Here is a 26,334-nt window from a genome sequence, read left to right on the forward strand (position 1 = left end):
TCATCCAGTTCCAAATCTCTCGTAAGTAGCATTCATAAGCCAATGAGTTCCAAATTTATTTCCCCAGCCTGAATGGCTTCCATGGATAATATGCTCATATATCCAACTAACATCTTCACTTGGCTATCTCATAGACATCTGAAACTTAATACCTCTGAAACTAACTTATTTGTTTTTCTCCTAAAACTGTTCCCTACCCCCCAAAAAATTTTCCTTACCTCAGCATCTAGTTCTACCTATTTCTCATTGCTTAGGCCAAAAATGATGGGTTTATATTGATTCTTCTTGGTTTCCCATAATCCCCCATCAACATATCTTTCAAAATAAATTCCTTCAAAATAAATGCAGAAAATGAATATATCTCACTACTTCTACTCCTAACATCCTAGTTGCGGAAGCTATCATCATCTCCTTTCTGAATCACTTCCTGCTAACTAGTCTCCCTGCTTCTACTTTGCCTCCTGTAGTGGATGCTCTGATAAATCGTTCATATCTCCCTTCAGGCTAAAGGACTATTCTCCAGTGGCTGGAAGAGTTGTGACAGTGCTCAGCTGTCAGTCCTCTCCAAGAGTTGTTCTCATCTGAATAAAGTTTCTTGACCCAAATCACCCCCCACCTCACCCCACCTCACACACAGACACACTTCTTAGGGGCAGCCTGTGTCCAATGGCTACTGCATGCATCCATATAAAGGCCTGGCACTCTCATTCCAATTTGGGACAATTCTAAGGAGCAATGCCAATTTTAGAGCCCCTCATTAGGTCAGTTAGACTTCTGTTGAGACTGCATTGCAGCCCAATTCTCCCTCTGCCTAATCTCGCTTCCTTCCCATCTCCCACAGTTGTTGTTCCTAAAAGTACATCCCTGAGGGTAAACTTCCCGCATGCGAATCTCCATCTCACTGTCTGTTTCCTGGAGCCTGATCTCTCATATCTGCCTACAGTTATTTTCCACACAGCAGCAAGACTGAGCTCCTTGAAACACATCAGATCATGTCCCTTCTTTACGTAATACCCTCTAAGAGCTGCCCTCGTCACCCAGAGGATAAGCCAAAACCCTTATAATAGCCAACAGTCCAACATGATCTTGTCCCTCCTACTCTCACCTGCTCAGGTCTAGCCACAGTGATTTTCGTGCATTCATAAAGAATGCTAATCCCACTCCCTGGAATGTGTTTCCCAAGTTTATTATGTTCCTTCCCTTCCTCAGGTCTCTGCTCAAACATCACTTTATCTCTATAACATCCCTTACCAACCTACATAAAATTGCAACCCCAATTATAGCTCCTTGCCAGCACTCTCTATTCCCCCAAGCACATGTTATTTTTCTCCAGAGCACTTACCAACCTCTGCCTCTTGTTTATTACCTGATTTTGTCACTGGATTTTAAACTCCATGAGGAGAAAGGATTTTTGTTGTTTGTTTTTTATCACTGATACTTTCCTACCAGCTAGAATAGTATCAGGCACACATACAACCACTCAATACATACTTGTCCACTGACCTTCTGGACTGACAGTGATCTCTTTATTTGTGGGCATTTCTTAACAGTTCTTTTCTTCTAATGAAAAGAATAATAATGTCAGTAAACTACTAATTGACTGTCCAGAAGAAAACAGAATCAGCCCGATCTCCTCAAGTTTCTCAGTTCCACTGGGACAGTTGTTGCTGGGGTTTACAGGTCCTCACTAAGAACCAAAGGTATATGGACTAAAGGAAAAGCAAGATGAGAGAAAGTGCAGCCAGCTCCCTTCCAAGGCCCTTACATAGAAATACCCATAGCAATACACAGCAGGCTGCTCAAAGCTATGGAACACCCAATCATCTAGGTCAGAAGCAGACAAAATAGGGTCTGATCTCAGATTTTTCACCAAATAGCTGTGAAGTCTTGGGTAAGTCACTTTACCTCTCAGGGACAATTTGTTTATAAAAGATTATAGATCAGTATTGCCCAACGTGCATTCTTTAAAATACCAGCATTGCAAGATGAATAGTGATAAAGGCGTCCTGTGGTCAAATGAATTCAGGAACTGGCATATTCCATATCCTCTTTTTGGGGGGTGTCTCACAGTCAAGAGTCCTTTCAAACTTAGGTTAGCCCACAGTTTCTCACATTTATTTGGCCACAGACCCCCTTGCTTACCTAATACACGCTATCATTGTAAGCTGCTCAACTGGACAGCTCATAGAAAGTTCTTTCTGCTGTGTATAGTTGATGAATGTATGAAAAGACGGTGTTATGGTCAAACAAAAAAAGTTCCCACAAAGTTACTAAATGAAATGCTATTCATGATCTGGGCTGGGGCGAGAGCACGGTGAGACAGACGGACATCAGCAGATGTTCTCTGAGTTAGAAAGAAAGAAAAAAGACGTGGTATATATACCTGGCCTACCAACTATAAACCCACTCATGCCAACAGGTCACAAACAACATATTCAGCAGCACAGAATATGAATTGAATAAATGAACGAAGGATTGACTAGAAGAGCTCAAAACACATCCAAAGAGGTACTAATGAAGATGGGGCAAACAATTGGGGATAAAGCATATTATTTAATATAAATACTCAGATCCCACAGTGAATCACTTCTATATATATCATAAGAGAAATGAATTCTGACCCAGTACATAAAATCTTGTTTGTAAGTGGACAGAGTGAGACTAGCTGGCATCTTTAGAGTTCACACCATCATTTCATAAAGCAACATGACAAAGTAATATTTATTTCCAATATAACTCTTGGTATATGATTTATATGCATTTTTATTTAAAATAAAAGGGAAGCGATTGCATCCTGTTTTATGTTTCAAATATATTTACATATGAAGAATGCCCTCAAAAAGCCTTCATCATATTCTACCGACAAGTATTTTCTCTGTACTACTCAGTTTTAATGATAAAAACTGTTCAAAAAGTGTTATTAAAATGGCTTAAACATAAAAGGGTTTAAATGATTATTTTAAAAAGCGCCAAGCTCTTTACATGCAGGCTCTGCCCACCAGAGTAAGTCATGAATCTCCCCTGCATACAGTGTATATTGTCATAGAAAAGATCGATAACCAATGTTCTGTCATTAGAGTCACATCTTGACTTTCAGAGGCAACTGCATTGTAAATGAACTTCCTCATACTTGGGTAACGCAAAGAACAGGATGAATGTAAGTGTAAAGACAGGCATATCAAAAAAACCTACTGTTTACTATACATATTTTATATTTTATTTTATTTCATCATTCTTTTCATTTATATTCTATAGAACTATATGACTCTGAGCAGAGTAACTGAAGGAACGGAAAGCCAATGTCAGAAAGCCAGTTTTGTTGGTTTTGTCTCAGGTCGCCTAACCTTGATTGGAAGAATAAAACAGAGAACAAAACTAATCGGGTTTGCGATATTAAAGAGAACATGCGCTTTCAGTCTGAGAGCACTGGTGTGGTATGCCCCACCCTCTCACTTATTAGCTACGGGACCCAAAGTAGATTCCTCATCTCTCTGAGCTCCATTTATTTATGACCAGAGAATTTATCACACAAACTGGGACACTCTTGAGCATGAAAGGGGGACAAGGCATTACTAGTCATTTTTCTTTAGGACAATAGGTATAAAGTGTAACTATTTGGGGCAAACCATGACATAATCAGCCCATTTATTTGCAATTTTGAAATATCTCAATAATGTTGTGAGGTTAAAATGGCATGATATAATATTCTATCATAGAAAGTTTGACAATACATGTGTTCAATAACAGTTATGGCTCCCTTCTCAGAAATAGAAATTGTGTATTGGTTAGGGGTGGGGATGGCGTGAGGGATTTATTGTGTTATCTTCTTTAAAAATGAGCAACATAAATGGCTGACATGCTACTTACACTGCTTAGGATGCTTTCCAGCAACCTTCTCCCTAGTTAATTCCTCTTTACCCTACTGAGTTCCAAGAAACTCAGAGATCCCACGGTGAATCATTTTCATTTGCATCATGAGAGTAACACAATTTCTGACACACAATGTGCTTCATAAAATCACTACCTGAAGACTCGTACCCGACTCCACGGGTTACATACAACCCTCTTCATAAAGATCCTTTGTGAACCCTATGACTTGCCGACAATTGCTAAAAACCAGATTTCGCAGGAGTCACCCAACAATAGAGTAGTAAGTTCACAGATCTATCATTTGCTCCATATCCTCCAGAATCAATCATTACTTAGACTAAAGGGTTTTCTTGAATGAGGGTTCATATGCATTTAAAAAATAATTGAGTGGGTGAAGAGTTGCAGGTGAATCAAATTACGTTGGGGTAGTTATTGCTTTTGATTTTAGATTTGACACTTAGTAATTTTCACCCAGGGAAAAACTAATTGATGCCCCAATATGCCAATCTATTCCCGCAGGATGGGAGGTGTCCTGGGACCAGTGCTGCCCTGCACTGAGGATACGAATGAATGATGGATCACCACTGCATTCCTCGTGCTTAACATTTGGTAGATACTAAACATACATTTGTTGAACATATATTTCTCTAGGGTAGTGTGTGCCTGCCCTACAGAAAATAAGAGGTAAGAAACAAAGGTGCTATGGGTTAAGGGTAAAGAAATAGAAAATAAAACACAAAGCTTTTCCCCCAGCAATTCACCTTAGCTAGTGGAAGGTCAGGAGCTGCAACTGCGATTTAACATTCCACTGACTAAGGCTTCCTAAGTCAGAAATGGCGACTGTTTCAAAGGTGAGATATTAAGAAGCAAGATAGAAAATAATACAGGAGAACATTTTATTTATTTTCTTCTCACAGTGTGTGTGTGAGAAGGATATAAGAAGGACAACTTTCAAGTTAATAAAATAGATCATTAAAAATATTTTATATATCATCAAAGGGAAACTGAAATAGTAACCCTTACCTGAGAAGAGAACTTTACCTGTTTATCAAATTTGCCCACAGATTAAAGAGACTATTAAACATTTACAACAAAACATAGCTCCCACACTTCTATAAAGAAGCTAGATTATCTAACTCATGGATTTTGTGATAATTAAATGAAATTACACATGGGACATCCCCAGCATGACACCTACCATATGATAAACTCCCAAACACGACTAATTGTTGTTGTAGCTATATAATATCAATTTGCCCAAATTAACTAGTAAGTATTTTTTTAAAACCAATAAATGCCAGTTACATAATCATCATTTTAAAATTTCATTAAAATATTGTTACTAAATATATATTCCAAAGTACTTTACTTTAAAATTAGCATGTTGATTTCTTTTTTTTTTTCTGATCAACTTACATTATTCTTTTGCCTTTATATCTTTGTATACAATAAAACTCTATTTTCACTTACGATTTTGTTAGTTGGTAAGTCCACACCAACTATTCCCATCAAATCTGCCTATTCTAATTACCAGCAAATCCTAAACAGCAACACTTTCAAGAGTCTTTGGTTTTGAATATCACAGTACTGTTTTGTTCAGAAATCTAATTACAGTGTCCCTGGCAGAAATATTTTAAGAATCACTTCTCAGTCTTTTGGAAGCATGTATTGACATTAATCAATCTGGTTACCTGGAAAGAGTTGGGGATGTTGAGCAGGCTGGCAATGTGTAAGTCTTAGATTCCAATATGCTGCCCCTACTGTTCCATGGCCAGTTATGTATATATACATATTTTTTTCAAATCAACATGTGACTGTGTAGGAGATGGGTGAGCCTTCAAACTATGTGAAAATAAGTTCTAGAGGGTCCAATGACATTCAGTTGAGCGGTCTGTAGGCATAAAGGAATTCGAGACACAAAAAAATCATTGTTCCACCACATAGTTATTAAAATGTTTTGCTGTAAAAATAGAATGCCCTCTTTCATTCTGGAGACATTTACTAAGGTCCATAATGTATCATTTCAGTTCTCTCAATAAGCTTACCAGTAAAAATGCAATGTATTTTCCCTCAAGATTTCAAATTTTTCTTAAATTGTTACATAAAATATTTTTCCCTTAAAAACTGACATGGGAAAAAAACAAAACAAAACGAATCCCTCTTCAAAATATTTTTTGGGGGAAAGAAGAATTAATAATTATGTACCCATAATATTTCCTATGAAAATGTACATGAGACTTTCATCTCAGAAAAAAAAAAAATCTGTGGACTTACACCAATTCATTTGTTTTTAAATAAACCTTTGGCTTTTCTAGACTAATCACCGTGAGCTCAGCAGCCAGAATTTTGGACTTGAATCCTGATTCTGCCACTTAAAAGCTGTGTGACTTTTGATAGATTACTTAACCTCTCACTGTCTCAATTTTCTCATCTGTAAACTAGGAATAATAAGAGCAACTACCTCAAAGGGTTGTGGTTGTACGAATTAGTTTACACATAAGGCTTGGGAACAGTACCTGGCATAGAATAAGCTTTAATAAATATTAACTGTTATTATCAGCTATTACTAACAATAGGATGAGTATATATATTTCAATAATTCATTCATTATTTCTGACCTTCCTCCACCCAGTCCCACAGCCCACTTCCAACACTTTTAAAAATAATCAATGAATGACCTCTTAACTATTCATATCATTCACTTTTTTTCTGAATCTCTAAGTTAATGACATTGTTGGCTCCTTTCTTCACCTAGAAAGTCTTTCTCCTTCTCTTCTCTGAATCCTCCCTGCCCTGGCTGTTGCCCAGTCACTCCTCTGTGTCTCCTCCTCTGAAAGAAAGAGCCCAGAGACTCAGCACTTAGCATTTCCTCTTCCTTTTGTCTGAGTTCTCTCCTCCCTGATAGTTGTCCTTTACTCTCATGGTGTTAATACTTATGAGAGCTGGCTAGCTCTCCAAATACACCTCCACTTTTGCCCTCTCTCCCAAGCCCCAGCTTCTCTTCTTTGATGTTTTACTTGATGGTCTTAATATAATCACCATAGTACAAGTGGTTGGACTGAGGAGTTGAGGAGCGTAGGTTTGAGGCTTGGCTCTCCTGTTTACGAGTTCATGACCTTGATCAATTTTCTTAATTTCTCAAAATTGCCATTTCTCATCTGTAATAGACCATTTAGAAAACCCATCTCACAGGCTTCATGAATAATACAACAGATGTAAAATACTTGACATAATGCCTGGTACATAGAATACACTCAACATATGCTAGATGATCATTAATATTAACGCCCAGTTGAATATGTTGACAATGTTTTTTGACATTTTACACACATATATAAAATAACTCTTCTTCTCCACAATTTCTAGAAACACTTTACTGGTACCATCATTTTCAAGACACCATATTTTGGCCTCTTTATTATTTTGTCTCATTTGTTTTTATCATCTGAAATAAAATATAGTAACATATTCTTCAATTGTCTTTTAAAAATTTCTCAGCTGTGTATTTTGTTGCCTACTTTAAATGTTATATTCTGCAGCCTTCCTTACTGGTAGGTGTGACCATATGATTAAGCTGTGACCAATGAGATGTAATTAGAAACAAATCTCCTTAAAATGATGTGCCATGCCCTTCATTATCTAATCCTCCATCCTGCTCTCTGGAATTTGGATGTGAGGGCTGGATCTCTCACAACCATAGTAGACCCTGATGATAAAAGTTTCACTGTAGAGATGATAGAAAAATGAATAAATTGGCAGGAGGAGCCCTCAATCAAAGTAAGGACGGAACTTTTTTTTTTTTTTTTAACATGAGAGAGATGTAAACATGTATTGTGAGGTTTCTGTCTTGTCTAGAGCCAGATCTAATCTTAAATGAATTAATAACATTTTCATTTCTAACTCTTCCCTAACATGCACCCTTCATTCTAGCCCGAGTGATTTCCTCACAATTTTCCAATTTGCTTTTGCTCAAATTGCTCCATTTTTCTGTATTCTATTCTCACCCTCAAGTGTCTTGGGTTTGCTCAACGAAAAAGTTTCAGATCTTCCAGAAGATATCTGATGTTTGAAGTGCTCAACTCTCTCCCTCCCATTTGAATGTTGTAGCATTTATATGCGTTTCCACATCATCAATTTTCCCCATAGGATAGTCTGTCTCTTGAATTATTTGTAAGATAATTAATAACTTAATGTTGTAGGGTGGGTTCTCCAGAAACAGATCCCGAGACGAAGTTCAGGATGCTAATTATTCACGACGGATCAACACTGGTGAGGGGAAAGGGGCAGAAACCAAATGGCAGAGAGAGAAGCTGAACTGTGATAGACTCCACAGGGCCAGAATAATTGGGCGGGGAGCCCAGGAGAGAGTATCACGGTGAGAGTATTCCATATCCAGCCAGAGTGGCCAGAACTTTACCAAACGTGGGCTGCCCTGGGAAGGTGTGCTGTTAGCAAAGCATCTCTGCAGCAGAAGCAAACCCTGAAAGAGGTGACAGTTGGTTGGAGACTATCTGGCAACTACACTCTCTGAGGCTCAGCAGCAACATGTTCCTCAAAGAGGGGTCTGGGCACCACACTTCTGTGTCTACCACCCTGTGTCTAGATTTTATGCTTCTCTTCCCCAAACATCAATTTTAATATTAAACCTATAATAGGTGTTTGATAAACATTTACAGAATACTTAATTAACACTTAGCCTATGCCTAGTCTAAGAAATATAATCTGTACGAAGTTCCTGAGATGAATCAACTCATGCCATAAACAAGGACTCTAAAAGTTCCATTATAAGAAAAACTCTTTTCACAATATTTTTCTTCTGCTTTCTGGAACCAGCATGGACTTTGCAAAAGATTTAAGTCCGTTGTTTAGCCAAACATGCCTTTTTCACTTAACTGCATTTAACATCTCCCACCATGCTAGCTGTTACTGGGCTTCTAGACACATTCCATCTGAAGCATGAGCAAATGGGGGAGAGCTGCCCATTTGACTTGCTTCCTATGAGGACCACTGTGCTCTTGGGGAAAATCTTCCAAGGAAGAAAACTTGCCATTCATCTTGAGATCATCAATGCAAATTCAATGTGAGAACACTTGGATTACGCCTCCACTTTTATTGTTTCCATTCTTCTCTCACACAAGTATCCCAATTCTCTTTCATGCCAAGCTCTTTCATGCCAAGCTCATGTGAGTCTCTACAGAGTCTCATTAATTTCTAGAGGAATCATAAATTTCTCTCTCGCCTTTGTTAAGGGGTGAGTAGGAAATAACACAAGAAAGCAGACAACTTTCTTGTTTACTTTTTTCCTACCACCATCACTCTTTCCCAATTGCACTCTAGCTAAGTACAGCAGGAGCTGGAATAGGATTGTGGAAGGGAAGGAATCCAAGAACTCAATGAGGTTCTGACTCTGGTCATTGATAAATAGGACAGCAGCGGTGGGGTGGGGGGGGTTGCACCAGGACTAAATAATAATGAAACAGTAATAAACGAAAAGCTAGCCTGAGGATTAGCTGAGACCCATCCTCTCACTATCTTGCTATAAATCTTCCTATATCATCTGCTATGCACTGCCTCCCACAATATATCTTTAGAATGATCTAGCCACTTTAAGAATCACTCCCATCTGTTCTCCGTTACAAAGATAACTACTTTAAGAGATTACTATCTTTGCTGGTTGGTTGGGGAGGGTGGCGATAAGGATTGACATACAATCTATAAAAACGTTACCTAAATTGGTTTCCATTTGTAATTTAATACTTGAGTGTTTTTTAAATGTTTGTGTTTGGAGATTATTTCCTTCATCCCTCTGAGCCAGAAGGTCTTGTCAGAAAGTCAAATTTCAAAAGTGACAAACTGCTCTGAGCTTATAAGGGTGGTTTAGTTGCTAGGGAAACTGCTTTAAAGGGAGAAACAGATCCTATTTGTGAATTTATAACTGGGAGAAAAAAAAACATATGCTAATTTTTTGAGTGAGTCTCACTTACTTGGAGATATATTTGGGGTCCATGGGTGGTAAGAATATGTTATTTGTTTTGGCCATAGATATAGCAAACGTATCCTATTTATAGAAAAACTATTTTACTGTAGCCCACAAATTATGAATAAAAATTCTTCCTTCTCTTTTTCTTGGCTTTATAAAAAAAAAAAAAATTCCCAGGCATGGTAAACACAGTTTTCCCAGGAAACCTATGGGACCTGGAAAAATGACCAGGACTCAATGGAGCCCCACACAGGTACACACTGGTACATACTGCCAGTGTGATTTTAGGGAAAAACAAAACTCCCTTGTGAAAAAGTGCATATGAAGAGATTAGTGGCCACTTTTTGCAGAAATAGACAAGAAGCAGGTCTGGATTTACCCTCTAAATACCGCCTCACTCCTGCTGATTAAGCCTTAAACTTCTAGAGCTTCATTCTTTTATCTTATAGCAAGTTTTGACCATTTCTTAAAAATTAATGGTAAAGCTAAACTGAAGCGCTACACCTAAGGACATACAAAAGAAGTCACCTCAAGACTGATAAGAGGCGTAGAGATGTGGAATGGGCTGCTCCCCCACCCCTGAGTGACCATTAAAAATCAGGAGGGCTATCTTGGCTGTGGAGGTCCCCCACAGAGGATCGAGAGGTCCCAGCCCCACACGAGGCTCCCCAGTCCAGGTTTTCAGGGCCAGGGAGAGAAGTCCCCATAACTTCTGGCTGTGACTGAGAGAGACCAAGGCCTGCTGGAGTCCCAGGAGATCCTCTTAAAGGGCTTAGGCATGGACTTACTCAGTAACAGACTCACTAACTCTGAGTTCCAGCACTGGGTCAGCAGCTCAAAAGGCACCAGGGACATACAGGGAGGAAGTGAGTTGTCGGGCTTCATAGTGAGGGCTAGAAGGGCAGCTTTCTCCTGGACTGAGGAGCTGGTGGAAGCCATTGGTTCTTTTTTGAGCCCTCCCCCAGATGCAGGCATCCACCATATCTGAGTCCCCATCAACCTAGCTGACAACTTTTGCCCACCTCACCATAGTGATTCCCTGAGACTCCACCCCACCCAACTTTCAGGCACACCCAAACTATTTTCAGTGGCTTTTTCGCATAAATGTTATGTCTTGGCCCATGCTGCAGACTTTCCTAAAATCTCTCAAAGGCTCACTAAACCCAAACAAGCAGCATCTGTCCTTGGTTTGTCCCATACTTCTGGTTGAGTAGCCCTAAGCTCAGCACTAGCCAGCCTTGGTTTGTTGTTTGGCCTCTCAAGGTACCTCCAAGCCCAGTATGCATGGTGGCCATCTGCTTTGTGTCTCTTGTCAGGAGGCACCGGTCAGGGCACAGGCTACAGCTGACTTGGCTGACAGCAGGTCTTCTACCAGAAGGCCCAGAGCTGGCAAGCTCAGTAGACAGCTTTAGATCCAACCAGAGCATCACGCAGCCAGCTCCAAGAAAGACACACCCAAAGGGTGGACTGAGGAGGCACCAGAGCCCAGCTAAACCAAACCCAGCTCTGTAGGGTCAGCCTCTGAACAACAGCTCCTGGACTATAGTCATGGCCAGTCCTCACAACCAATAAGCCAAGGGATCAATCCTTCCCATTGACATGCAAACAAAAATCAAGTCTTAACTACAACAGGAGGGCACACACAACCCAAATAAGGGAAGTACCTCGAACATCTGGCTCAGGTGATGAGGGAGACTGTGCCACTGGACCCATAGGATACCTACTATATAAGTCCACTCTACTAAGACTGGGAGACACAGCAGCACTACCTAATACATAGAAACAAACACAGGGAGGCAGCAAAAATGGAGATACAAAGACACATGTCCCAAATAAAAGAACAGAACAAAGCTCCAGAAAAGAACTGAACAAAATGAGGACATGCAATCTACTAGAGGCAAAGTTCCAAACACTGGTTATAAAAATGCTCCGTGATCTCAGAGAGAACTTTAACAAAGTGATAGGAAACAAACAATAGAGGTAGAAAACATAAAAAAGAACCAGTCAGAAATATAGGATACAATAACTAAAATGAAGAATACATTAGAGAGAATGAAGATTAGATTAGATGAAGTAGAAGGTCAAATAAGTGATTTAGAAGATAAGGTAGCAGAAAACGCCCAATCAGAACAGCAAAAAGAAAAAAGAATCCAAACACTGAGGATAATTTAAGAAATCTCTAGGACAATATCAAGCGTACCAACATTCGCATCATAGTAGTACCAGTAGGAGGAGAGAGAGGGGAAGAAACTGAAAACCTATTTGAAGAAATAATGACAGAAAACTTCCCAAACGTGACAAAGGAAATATACATACAAGCCCAGGAAATTCAGAGAGTCCCAAACAAGATGAACCCAAAGAGGCCCACACCAACACACATCATAATTAAAATGCCAAAGCTTAAAGACAAACAGAAAATCTTAAAAACAGCAAGAGAAAAGCTGTTAGTTACCTACAAGGGAGCTTCCATAAGACTGTCAGCTGATTTCTTAACAGAAACTTTTCAGGCCAGAAGGGATTGGCATAAAATATTTAAAGTGATAAAAAATAAGGACCTACAATGAAGATTACTCTGCCCAGCAAAGTTATCATTTAGAATCAAAAGACAGATAAAGAGCTTCCCAGACAAGAAAAAGTATTACAAGGAATCTTAGAGGGACTTCTTTAAGACAAAAAATAAAATAAAAAATAAGGATAATAAAATGGCAATAACTACATTTCTGTCAACAATTAATTTAAATGTAAAAGGATTAAATGTTCCAATCAAAAGATAGAGTAGCTGATTGAATAAGAAAACAAGATCCTTCCATAATGCTGCCTACAAGAGACTTACTTCATCAAAACACAGAGACTGAAAGTCTTCTTAGCATCTCAAAATCTTATAATCGTTGAGAAATTGCTTATAACCCTTCTATTATTGCATTATGAATTATGTTCTATTATAAGTTCTATTATAATGCTATTTATATAATTATTATAATATTCTTAGTATATTAGTAGCAATAACACTTTTGTTACATTACTGATATTATGTAATTATACCAATGTTAAAAATATTTTGAATGGAAAACTATGATCGATAAAAAAATAACTTTCTGAAAAACCTGCATGATTTTCGTGGTACTTTTTGCCTACACACAAAGAAGATGTTCCATAGCTCATCAAATATAGAAGCCTATTGATGTGAATCTAACATACACCATGATATATAAAAAAGGCAAAACTTTCCAGTTCTTGTTTCCATTTGAAGGGTACAGCACATGCTAGTACTAGGCCAACATGTTACAATTTGCACTGAGATGGCAACCACCACTCTGTAGAAAAATCCAGCCAAAATAATTCAGCCCTTTTGGTTCCATTTCAATCTGGAAGCCCCAGAGGAAACACCGCCTCATTTGCAGAAATTGTATTGCCAGGATATGTGATAAATTGAATCAAAAGGACAGGAAAGACACTTCAAGAATTCACTTTCTGAAATTGAAACCCAGTCTATTTTTAATCTCCCTCTTGGGTATTTAATTCCAGATCCTAGTCAAGTCATGTTGTAAAAAGTACCCAGGTTGACAAATTATCAGTGCTTCACTTAGCTGCAATTTCCCTTCTGAAAACTACCTTCAAGGATTAGCATTCAGAAGCACAAGCTCCGTTTAGTGCCAATTTTGCTGAATAGAGAAATGACTCTGAAAACTGAAGAATTAAAAAGTATAAATCACGAAATTAGTTAAGTACAAAGAAGCGAGAGAGTAAGTAAGAACATTTGAATGTGCTGAATTTCTCAAACAACAGGTGTGAGTATAATTAAAAGAGATCTGTAACTGGAGGCCTGTGGCTTACAAGGATCATGAGAGTTGCTCCTTGGAGCATTGGATGAGCTCACGGGGCTGTTCCCAGGCTCTAAAGGCCAAGTCATTCTCTCCAACACAATGGAGGAATGGTTAGACTTCATTGACTTATGTGAAACTCACTACTTTTCCTTCCACAAGATCTTGAAAACACACCCTTACTCCTATCTTACAGACAAAGCTTATCCAGTCTCTTGGCCAGATTCCTTAAATAAAATCCTTCTCACGCCATTTTATCTTATATTCAATTGATAAACAATTTCTCTCAAACAACGTCAAGGAGAATGCCTATAATGGATATATTGCTACTCAACAGAAAAAGAGATGATATTTAGTTCATACTTCACTGAATAAGATTTTAAGAGACCTCAGCTATCAGATGTCTCCTTAAAAGGAATATAGATTTCATAGTATTTAGTTTTTCATATTTAGTATGTGTCTTTAAAAAAATTAAGTCAATTTTGTCATTTTATGAATAGAATATGTCATCAGGAATAAAATTCCAATGGCCTAACTTTCATTCATCAGCTCAGAAGTGGTTCTCAACCTGGGGTTATTTTGACCCCCAGGGACATGTCTGGAGACATTTTTGCTTGTCACAAAAAAGGGAGAGGTGTGCTATTGGCATATAGTGGGTTGAGGCCAGGGATGTTCAAATATCCTACAATGCACAGGTCAGCCTCCCACAACAATGATACATCTGGCCCAAAATGTCTGTCAATAGTGCTGAGGATGAGAAACCTTGTTTTACAGTATTTTTCACACACACACACACACACACACACACACACACCATTAAAACAATGCTGTATTTTGGTCTGTACAGTTGGCTTGACTGTTATCTAAGTGACTTGCTCCCCTACATTAACCTCAAATATAAGCAATTCAGATTCATGCTTAGCAAAATCACAGATCACTTTATGACTTCATGGCTTGCCACTTTAAAATTGCTTGAAAATTTTAAAGTCATGAAGGCCAAATCATCTGCTATACTTTGTGTGCGTGTGTGTGTTTATGTGTGTGTGTATACGCACACATGCGAGACTCTCTCTCTCTCTCTCTCACACACACACACACACACACACACACACACACACACACTACTTAACACAGAATGCCCTGCATACAACCAGTGCTCATTACATTGGGAAGGCTGGTCCCCATACCAACAAGTTGCCCCAATTGAGCAGGTCAAAATGATTGTCTAGAAGTCAGAGGCATTAATATTCTAAAGGTCAAAGGAAGTTGCTCCAGATAGAAAATGAAAATAAAAACAAATTAAAGTGAACAACTTAGAATAAGGCTGTCAAACCTGTTAACTGATTATGGAGCGGGGAGTATCTTCCTGGGAAGAACTGAGTAATTTGTAAATCTAGTTGACTCTAACAGAGACTAGGTATCTTCAATGTAACTATTGTGCATAACTTTTTTTATCTCAAGACATGCTTATAAGGTAAATGGTATACTTTATACAGCTGTCTTTGCATTTTCTGCCAGAGGAGACATAGTAGAGGGATTATCACTGATGAAGAGTTGAGGGGAAAACTTAAATAAGGATGATTTCCTTTGTTGATAGTTTTCTTCATGCTTTTAATATGCAACAGCACAAGAAAAGAAAAGTATCAGAAAACAAATAAAAACTGATGAACTCATTTTCTTCTCTCTATGAATGGTGCTTCCAAATTCGAGACAAGGTTATTTAAAATCTTGGTAGGGAGAGCTACTATCAATAAAGATTAATGAGAAATTGGTTATTGTGCCATGGGCACCTTGAGAACCCTACTGCTGTGAGGAGGTTCAATTCAGGGAATTAAGACAAATGGACTGGATCAAATCCAATGTAATTCAGAAAATACACTGATGCCCTAGTTTTGTTACGCTCCCATAGTTTTTTTTAAAATGTTGAAGTTTGGCAGCAGTTCAAACTAAATACTTAAAAAAAAAAAAACTGTTGGTGCAACATAGATCTCAGTTTAAAAATAAACTCAATATTTGGGTTTAACTCAGGGGTTAGCCAATTCGTCAAGTATATTTGGTGTTATGGGACAGTGTTTAATTTGTTTTTTGAGTTGCTATTTTAAGAGGATGGGGATTCTGATTCCTCAAAGACTCAAATGGTCAGGTATGAACGTTCTGGAAGGATAGTCTCAGAATTAGAGCTGTATTGCGTGATCTATCCCTTAGCTATAAGATTGTCCTAAAATCTAGGCCCTTCAGTTAACCCTCATTGCTTGGAACTGAAATATGTATGCCATCACATTCTGCACTCCATTGAAAGACAAAGTATGGCTTTGAATCCTGGGAGTAAAATTATCTTATGGTCTTGCGATACAAAACTAATCAGGTGATATAAAATATCAAGCAGCCCAAAATTCAAGCTCAGCTAAGGTAATTCCCAATAGTATTTACATTCTGAAAATGGGTATTTTAGGCTTGTTGAAGTGTTCTTATTGTGAAAGGACTTCTCTTTTTAATACAGTTATGTAACGCAGCATGGCTAAACGCATAGAGAATCTCTGCAAATTCACATGTATGTCTTTTAAATTCTGAGTAAATTTATTATCAATACAACTAAAACTATTGGAGAAAATCAGGTTTCTTTTTTAAAAAGATGTTTATGTTTTACTTCTAAATGTATTTTTGTTACTGGAGCACAATTTTTTTCTTAAAAAATCCCCCATAATTGTTGTCTAAATACTTTCTTTTTATTTTATTTTTTTTATGTTCCATTAGAAACAGTTCAAACTCTTGGCTATTGGTCTCTAAACAAATGTTCAGTTTGTAGGCAAACACTCTTAATTTTAAAAAATAGCTTAAGAAAATTGATTGAGTTATCATCCGTAACATAAGAATGAGCATCCTCATTAAAAAATATGAAGAAAATCCCTTCCAGTGGGTCAGTGTCCTGTATCATGTTAAGTACACAGCTCTAATGTGTTTATTACACACTTACTGAAGAGGGAAGTCTCAGTTTCAAGCGGTTACCACATAAAGATTGTTTAAGCTGAGGGAAGGGTATCAAAGGGCATCCTGGAACAGGTCTCCAAGGTTTCTGGAGGATGCACCCATCAATAAAATAATTTGAGCACATGCTTCCACTATATAAAAATGTATTTGTTCTCTTGCACACGCTCTCCTGCACAAGTATACTATAAACCATGCACCTAAGGGAAAATTAAAATGGTGAAAATAAAAATTAATACAGATTAATAATTTCTCCCCATGCCCTAACAGATTGCCTGGCACCACCACTGACACATGCTTACTCATTTTGAGACCACTGCAATAGGTATAATATAAGCTATTCAAGTAGGGTAGCTGATTTTTATGACACAGTGTTTTTGGTGCTTAATAGGGTTGGGTAAACAATACCCACCAAAGTTGAGAAGCCAATTTCCCCTAACATACAAGAGACTGATGTGCTTAACATTCTTTGATGCTCCTGAAATTTAAAGAATAGGCTAAAGAGAGGGTGGGATGGGTAGCATTTATCTTCATGTACAAGGTTAAATAATGACAGTCCTTGTGGCTGGTCTCAATTTTTTGGCCTTTTTCAACTCTGGTTGCCAAGATTGCCTCATTTGCCATGGAACTCAAGAGAAAGCAAAGAAAGGTAAAATAAATTAATATTAATACATTGCCAGTCCTATATTTGTGTGCCTTGTCCTGTTCCTGAGCTCTCCCACTTAGATTCTATTCACACCCCTGCCTCCCTGAACCTCCAGCATCTGACCTTTGACATATTCACAAAGTTTGATGCTTCAAAGACCTCACAGAAGTTTCCCTTTTTTCCCTGGATTTTTCTTCTTTTACCTCAATTCAAAAACCACCTGGCTTAAACTAAATGTGTGAAGTTTGGAAAACACATTACCATAAGAATATGTATATTTTGCCATTGAAACAAGAGCTAAAGTGAAAATAACACCATGGCTCTTTCTAAAGACTCCCAAAGGGAGCTTCTCCACTCAAGAAGTTGAGTTCAATAAAGAATAAGATCAGCCCACCCAGATGCTCTCCCTTTGGACACATTCCCCAAGTAGAGCTTCAGGCTCTACAGAAAGTCTCGTTTGCTCACTGGCAGATGGGCCTTCTGGCAAAGGGCAAGGATGTCACACTTTAGAGGAGTCTAAAAAAGGTATTTTCTTCATAAGTGTCTAAAGATAACCTGTGCTTTTTGAACTTAATCAGTTCAATAGATGGGAGCATCACCCAGGCCAAGTCAGCTTTATTTTATTTAGGCAAAGTAATATTCACCCAATAAATATACCCACATAGCTGGAGAGCTTGGACTCTCTTCCTTCTCACTGCCACACACCCTAGAGACCAATTGTCCCATGATGAAGAAGTAGGAACACACAGAAGGCATCACCAAGTCCTTCCAAGGGTCGCTTTACTTATCTGATATTCTTTTGCCCCTTTCACTGCATTCATTCCCATTTGCCCTGAATTTTTCTTTTGGATTTCCTTTTGTTTTCCTTTCTGTTTTTAATTCAGATAACATTTCCTTTACTTGAACCATGTTCCCTCCATGAAACCACCCACCTCAATTCATTCATTCAGTTCACTCTTATGAATAGATAAGCAATCTGAATCCCAAAGCTATTTGCTATAAATTTGAAACTTCTACCTCCTCAGCAGTTTAAGTACCTAAGGCAGATTTTGTAATACCTCCCCTCCCTCTACCCTCACGGTTGCAAAAATGTTGCAGCCACAGTGTATTGGTTTAGTTTTGGCGCCTTATCTGTATAGACCTTCCAAAGGCCGTGCCTTACTGCTTCTCCTCATCCATGTTCATTCATTCATTGTTTGTTCAATAAATATTGATCTGAGCACTGGCTATATGTCAGGCATTACTCTAGGTCCTGGAGATACCAGAGTGAAATAAACACACAAAAATCTCTGCCTTCTTGGAGCCTCTATTCTAGAGGAGGGAGAAAGACAATAAAATAAATGTTATGTATTGGAATGTGATAGTGCTGAGAAAAAAAATAAACATGGAAGATGGATGAGGAGTACCAGAAAATGGAGATGGGAGTGCAATAGATTTAAATAGATTGGACATGGAAGCCTTCCTTTAAGGTGACTTTTAAGAAGAGGCTTGAAGAAAATGAGGAAATAAACCAGATATCCAGGAAAAGATAATCCAAGAAGAGGAGAGAGCAAAAGCCAAGACCCAATAGGAGAATATCTGTCATGTTTTAGGAACAGAGACTGGTGTGGCTGAGGATGAGTGATGCTGGGCAAGAGCCAGAAGAGATAACGGGGGCCAGACTGCTAAGCCTTGTCAGCCACTGTAAGACTTTGGATTTTATTCTGCGCAAGATGGAAAACTATTGAAATATTTGGAGGAAAACAATAACATGATCTCGCTGAGCTTTAGAAAGGATCACTCGGGCTGCTGTGTTAGGGATAGATATCAAGAAATGATAAAGCAGAAATGCATAAATGATTACAGTGGCGAAGGAAGGCAAAAAGCAGCAGGGATACCGGAGAGAGTTAGTTCTCAAAGTACTTTTTTTTTGTATCGCTTTGACTTTCAAATTTATGCTAATGTATTACATATTCAAAAAGATGAAATTAAATGAACATTGATAGAAGGGATCCTAAAAGTGAATACAAACAAAAACAAATTAACCTAATCAGATACAGAATTGACAATACAGCCACACAGGGAAAACAAAAGACATTAATATAAGTAACTTTTGAGGTTTAAAATATACACCCCAAAAATGCATGAAATGTAAGAGTACAGCTCAAAGAGTTGATAAAAAATTGAATATGCCCTTATAATCCTCTACCAGATCAAAACACAGAACCTCACCAGCACCCCAGAAGCCCCTCATCCTCCCTTCCAGTCACTGAATGACTCCCATCCGCTCGCCAAGCGTAATTGGTGTCCTGACTTCTAACAGCATAGGTTAGTATGACCTGTTTGCATTTTAACTCTGTATGAATGACTCACATACTATGAACTCTTTTGAGTCTGGGTTGTTTTTCTCAATATTAAATTTGTGAGATTAATCCATAGTATTGTGTGCAGTTATAGATCCTTCACTGTGAGAGGAAGAGGATACAAATATGAAGGGAGGAGATAAGAAGGAACCCTGATCTATTGGCGATGAGAGTTAATGATACAAACATTTGTGTTTTTTTTTCTAGCTTTGTCTGCTGAAAGGATCTAAAAGCAATGAGACTCCAGAAGCAATAAGGCACAGCAGGCACCCAAGTCCTGATTCCTGTACGCCATTCTCCCCTAAAACAGATCAGGTCTGAGGAGATAAATGATCCCAAAGTTGAGTCAAGAAAAGTACAAGGTGGTACTAAAAATGCATGTACACCCATAAATACAGGAGGTAGAGAAAGTTCTTCTCAACAATAGAGTACCAACTAAAAATAGAAGCAATATTAGAGTTAGAAAAATCACAGTTTTTGACCCTCATTATAATAAATGATTCAGGAAAGACTCCTCAGTGGATGGGATAGTCATTAGGTGAAAGTTTGTTTGGAAGCAGGTTTGTTATCGTTTCAAAGTATCTCCTCGTAGCTTCCTTTGTATTAATTGCAAAGAGAACAAAAATACCTTTATAATAGACAAATATGGTGGACAACACCTTAGTCTGGTGACCATTATCATCAGCAATAAATGAACAAACTGAAATCCTATCCCTTCTGATAAGACGAATGTGCCACTTATAGTTCATTCTGGCCAAACATAATAACCCGAATCTAATCATGAGGAAACAAGTAAAAAATCACCCAAATTAAAGTGCTACAAAATATATGTTCAGTACACTTCATAATGTCAGTATCAGGAAAGAAAGAAATGTTGAGAAAAATGTCCTTTATAAAGAAAACCAAAGAGACATGATATCTAAATATAACATGCCCATGGATTACATTCCGGATTGAAAAGAAACAATGCTACAAAGGACAACATCAAAAAGGGCAGTGCACTAATTCTGCACTAATCCAGGAAAGAAAGGATGAGTTTGGGATCAGGGTAGTGGCTGTGAAGAATGTTAATACAGAGCGTATGTTAGAAATAAGTGTTGTACCTATGTTGAAATTCCTAAATTTGATAACTGTAATAGGTTATATAAGAAAATTTTCTTAGAAAATCCATGCTGAAGTATTAGTGATGAAATGTCATGATGAGTACAAATTACTCTCAATTGGTTTAAGAAAAAATAACAAGAAGATAGATAGATAGATAGATAGATAGATAGATAGATAGATAGATAGAGGCTAGATAAAGCAAATGTGGCAAAATGTTAAATAATTGGCAAATCTAGATGAAGGGTATTTGCTTTTCATCGTACTATTCTTGCTTGAAACTTTTCTGTAGCTTTGATATTTTTAATATCAAATCAAATAAAAATATAAAAAGAATATGAATATTAAAACAATTTTAGCACAAAGTATGCTTAGCTTAGTTCAAACAAATCACAAGTATCAATTATCAAAGTGCTGCCAGGAACCCTCTGTTAGCCTGAAGCCAAAATACAACTGAACTATCACTTCATTTTAGATGTACCGACAAATACCGGGCAATAGACACTAATCATATTGCGTGGTTTAAACTAACTTGTTTTGACAAGATATCCTGGGAAAGGGCAGGGGTGGGGAAATCTAAATCTTCACAAGAGAATAAAAGTTTATACTTAAAAAAAAAAAGAAGAAGAAGACAATAGACTATAGGGTAACAAGGGTAGAAGTAAAGAGAGTAAAGAGGAGGTACTAATTTTACACTAAATCCAGGCAGGAAGATTAGTTTAGGGCCCAGGGTAGTGGCTGTGGAGGAAGTAAGAATTGGGGAGACTCTGAGAACATTTTGAGGGGAGAGCCACATGATGCTAATGGACTGGATATGGGGTATGAGAGATGAAAGGAGTCAATGGTGGTTCCAAAGTTTTGGAACTGAGAGACTACAAGGATGGAGCTGCCCGTAACTGAAAAGGGAAAGACTGTAAATAATAGTCACTGAGAAAGAACAAGAGTTCAATTTTGGACATGTTAGGTTGGAGAGGCATTTTAGATATCCATGTGAACATGCTGAGTGTGGAGTTGGGTATATGAGTCTGGAATCTGAATGTGAGGTTTTGTCTGATGATGTAAATGTGGAGTTATCAAGATATATAGAGCACTTAAAGCCTTAAGATTGAATTATATCCCCTAACCAAGGAGTAACTGCAGATAGAAAACAAATAAACAAACATGCAAAAGTGGTAAATCTAAGGAAGATTAAGGCCAAAAAATATGGCATGTGAATAGAACACAGCCAGTAGTTCAGTTTTTCTAGGACCTGGGACACATGAATCTGAGTGGTAGTTCAAGCTGGTACAACAGGTCCAAGAGACAACACGGAGAGTTTGGAATGCAGCCCTAATAAATATCTACTTTATGTTGTAGGTGGTAGGATTCCATGAAGGCTTTAAAAAAAGACATTTGTTCCCTTTACACTTATTATTATAACAAATATTTTTAATACCTGTTTTTACCATCATATATTTTTAATACTTCTTCACCTTTTCCTTTGTTTCCTGTGTTTTGTAGTTCATACATTTTCCCCTTCATTTTATTCTGTCTGATAATTTGGAAGATATACTATTGTCTGTTTCAACTTCTATTACTGGGTAGCTATAGACATTTATTCACATGCTTAAACAAATATATTTTAATTTTCCAACTTTAGAGGTGAAATTGTATCCAGAGACCAATTCTGCCATAAAAAATGAGAAAAGTTTTGCATCTTTTCTTTTTTCCAACTTACCTATACACACCTGACAATAACACAGACTTGTATTTCAGGTGCTGTTTTGTCCCAATTTATTATAGTTACTTTTTTAATCACATATCTTTTGTACTAAAAATTGTAAATTTTATATTTGGTTTTATAATTACAATGAATTTAATAATTTAGATATATTTAAATGAAAAAATGCTTATATCACTCAGTTCCTATCATAAATTCCATAGAAGAAGTTCCTGATTTTAATTTTTTGGTTGCTTGGATTATATTCTTTAGTAAGTTTTTCAGGAAAGGAACATGTGTGATATATGTCCCTACTTCTTGAATTATTGAGAATACCCATTATGTATATGTATATGTAAATAAAAATGTATGCATTATGAAATATGTATATGTAAATAAAAATTTAAAAACGTAGATTATATTTAGCAACTTATTCTATTTTGGAATGAAAAGGAAATAGATTTAAGATACAACAGTGCCACTAGCATAAAAAGAGGAGAAATCACATTATTATAAAGTTGAGGTATTGTAGGGCTCCAGGTGGCAGCTGGAAATTTACAACTAGAATATAGAAGTGAGAATAACAAAGGTAGACTTAGAAGTTATCAACATAAAGAAGATGAAATTTAACAAGCTATGAGAATGCCAAGGAGGTTAAAAGAGGCCTTGAGATGAGGCTAGAATTCTGGAGACATGAATAAGAAAATGAGCATAAATCGATGCTCATGTGGGGACAACCACTTTTAGGCAGCTATATACACAATAACCTCTTCAAAGGAATAAAGCTGCACTTGGCAAGGTGAAGACTTCTCACAGGATACTGGAGTGTCCTTATAAAATGCTTATATCACTTAGTTCCCTGCTAAGACTCTCCCTGCTGGGCTTCCACCATTTAATCATTGCTTCCTTTTGTTGCCCGGTACCCTACTTACAAATGAGAAACCTGCTATCTTCAAATACCTCCCATAGAATTTTCACATGACCAGAGATTTTAATAATCATATCATGATAAATATGAAATTAGAAACTAATACATATCTAACACTACGATATAGGTATTATTACCATCCCTCTTTAATAAGTGGGAATTCTGCTGCTTAAAACTGGTTAAACAGAGGGAACATCACTACAGATCCTATGGACATTAAAAGAATAATAAAGGAATACTGTGAATAACTATGTGCCCACAAATTTGATAATTTAGATGAAACAGACTCCTAGAAAGACAAAATTTGCCAAAAATTATACAATAAGCAATAAACAATCTGCATAGGCCTATTTATTATAGAAATTGAATCAAAATTAATCTTCCAAAATAGAAAGCACCAGGCCCAGGCAGTTTCACTGGTGAAATTATACCAACATTTAAAGAAGAAATTATAACAATTCTCTACAATCTGTTTCAGAGAATAGAAGTAGAGGGAATACTTCTTAACTCTTTCTACAAGGCCAGCATTATCCTAATACCAAAACCAGACAAAAACTTATAAGAAAAATAAACTATAGAACAATATCTCTCGTGAATATGGGTAGAAAAATCTTCAACAGAATATTAGCAAATGAATCCAACAATGTATAAAAAGAATTATATACCATATCTCAGGTATGCAAGGCTGGTTCAACATCTGAAAATCAATAAATATTATCCATCACATCAATAGGCTAAAAAAGAAAAATCACATGATTATATCAACAGATGCAGGAAAAGCATTTGACAAAATCCAATACCCATTTATGATAAAAGTTCTCAGTAAACTATGAATAGAGGGGAATTTCCTCACCTTAATAAAGAATCTCTACAAAAATCACATCTAACATCATATTTAATGGTGAAAAATCAAAATTTCCCCACTAAGATCAGGTACAAGAGAAGGATGTCATGTCTCACAACCCCTTTTCAACAATAAAAGGTATACAGATTGGGAAGGAAGAAATAAAACTGTCTTGTTCACAAATGACATGATATTCCATGTAGAAAATAGGAAAGAATCTACAAAAAAAAAAACAAAAACACAACTCCTAGACCTGACCAATTATAGCAGGGTGTCAGGATACAGTTAACATACAAAAGTCAATTGTTTTCCTATGTATCAGTAATGAACAAGTGGGATTTTAAATTAAAAATGCAATACTACTTACATTAGCATCCAATAATACTGAAGTATAAATCTAACAAAATATGCAAAAGATCTATATGAGGAAAACTACAAAATTCAGATGAACAAAATCAAAGAACTAAATAAATGGAGAGATATTCCATGTTCTGGATAGAAAGACTCAATATTATTAAATATCAATTCTTGCCAAATTAATCTAGAGATTCAATGAAATCCCAATCAAAATCTCAGCAAGTTACTTTATGGATATCGACAAATGATTATAAAGTTTATGTGGAGAAACAAAAGACCCAGAATGGCCAACACAATATTGAAGGAGAAGAATAAAGTTAAAGGACTGACACTATCTGACTTCAAGACTTACTAGAAAGCTACACTAATCAAAACAGTATGGTATTGGTGAAAGACTAGAGAAACAGATCAACACAACAGAAAAGAGAGCCCAGAAATAGACCCACATAAGTAGTCAACTGATTTTTGACAAAGGAGCAAAGGCAATACAATGGAGCAAAGGGAGTCTTTCAACAAACTGTGCTGGAACAACTGGACATCCATACGCAAAAAAAAAAAAAAATCTAGACCCAGAACTTACACCCTTTACAATAATGGATCACAGACCTAAATGTAAAACAAAAAACTATAAAACTCCTAGAAGATAACAGGGGAAAATCTATATGACCTCAAGTATGGTGATAACCATTTAGATACAATACAAAAAACACGATCAATGAAAAAAATAACTGATAAGACTGACTTAACTAAACTTGAAAACTTTTTTGTTGCAAAAGACAATGTCAAAAAATAAGAAGACAAGTCACAGGCTGCAAGAAAATATTTGCAAGACACATCTGATAAAGGACTGTTATCTAAAACATAAAAAGAATACTTAAAACTCAACAATAACAATAAGAAAACAAACAACCCAATTAAAAAATGGGCCAAACACCTTAACAGATACCTCACCAAAGGTGGCAAATAAGCATATGAAAAGATACTCCACATCATATGTCATCAGGGAAATATATATTAAAACAACAGTGAGATACCTCTACATACCTTTTTACATGACCAAAATCCAAAACACTGACAACAGCAAATGGTGGTGAGGCTCTGAAGCAACAGAAACTCTCATTCATTGCGGCTAAAGATGCAAAATGGTACAGACACATTGGAGACAATTTGGCAACTTCTTACAAAATTAAGCATACTCTCACCATATGATCCAATAATCAATCACACTACTTGGTATTTACTCAAAGGAGTTGAAAATGTACATCTACACAAAAACCTACACACAGATGTTGACAGCAGCTTTATTCATTAGTGCCAAAACTTGGAAGCAACTAAGATATCCTTCAGTAGGTGAATAAGCTGTGGTACAGCCAGATAATGGAATATTATTCAGCACTAAAAAGAAATGAGCTACTAAGTCAGGAAAAGTCACAGAGAAGCCTTAAATGCATATTACTAAGTGAAACAAGTCAATCTGAAAAGACTACATACTGTATGATTCCAACTATACGACATTCTGCAAAAGGCCAAAAACTGTGAAGATAGCAAAAAGGTCAGTGGTTGCCAAGGGTTAGGGGAAGGTGGAGAAGAATGAGTGGGGTATTTTTAGGACAGTGGAAATACTCTACATGATACAGTAATGATAGACACATGTCATTATACATTGGTCCAAACTCACAGAATGTACAACACCAAGAGTGATCCCTTAGATAAAATATGGACCTTGGATTATGATGTGTCAATATACGTTCATCAATTGTA

General features: G+C 37.0%; 1 protein-coding gene across 21 annotated transcripts in view; it reads right to left on the reverse strand.

Moving 5' to 3' along the window:
- Positions 1-26,334, reverse strand: part of MLIP (muscular LMNA interacting protein) — a 245,332-nt gene that overhangs the window by 137,274 nt on the left and 81,724 nt on the right. The window contains exon 1 of one of the 21 annotated variants that reach the window (XM_019734763.3): positions 5,562-5,700. The exons of the other annotated variants lie outside the window; for them this stretch is intronic. The gene's annotated coding sequence lies outside the window, so the exon portion shown is untranslated. Of the gene's footprint in view, positions 1-5,561; positions 5,701-26,334 lie in introns of those variants that run through there. 21 annotated transcript variants of the gene reach the window in all.

This window comes from Rhinolophus sinicus, chromosome 2 (genome assembly GCF_057876585.1).
Source record: "Rhinolophus sinicus isolate RSI-liver-muscle chromosome 2, RSI-T2T, whole genome shotgun sequence".
Classification (NCBI taxonomy): Eukaryota; Metazoa; Chordata; class Mammalia; order Chiroptera; family Rhinolophidae; genus Rhinolophus; species Rhinolophus sinicus.